The 278-nt window shown below is 35.6% G+C and overlaps 1 protein-coding gene across 1 annotated transcript in view; it reads left to right on the forward strand.

Moving 5' to 3' along the window:
- The window catches only part of scospondin (subcommissural organ spondin), a 78,752-nt gene that overhangs the window by 69,747 nt on the left and 8,727 nt on the right, over positions 1-278 (forward strand). The gene's annotated exons all lie outside the window — the stretch shown is intronic.

Consider the following 278-nt stretch of genomic DNA (forward strand, 5'->3'; position numbering starts at 1 on the left):
AGGATGAATCCTAGTGACTTTGGTGACCATCTTCCTTATCTCTTGAACCAACATGAGGTGTACATTTTTCTTTTTTAGTAAATGTCTCAAAGACTGGATGAATCACCATTGAATTTGGTACATCTATGTTCCACCCAAGCTGAATTATAATAATTGATCTAGCACCACCATAATGTCAAATTTGTCTAATACTTTAATTTATGACCAGATACCTAAAAAGCTGATGGCGTTCCTATCAGCCTCAGCTGACCTTATTGTGTTTTATTGCAGATTAGCAA

This window comes from Morone saxatilis, unplaced genomic scaffold (genome assembly GCF_004916995.1).
Source record: "Morone saxatilis isolate NCDOM2014 unplaced genomic scaffold, NCSU_SB_2.0 Contig0, whole genome shotgun sequence".
NCBI lineage: Eukaryota > Metazoa > Chordata > Actinopteri > Moronidae > Morone > Morone saxatilis.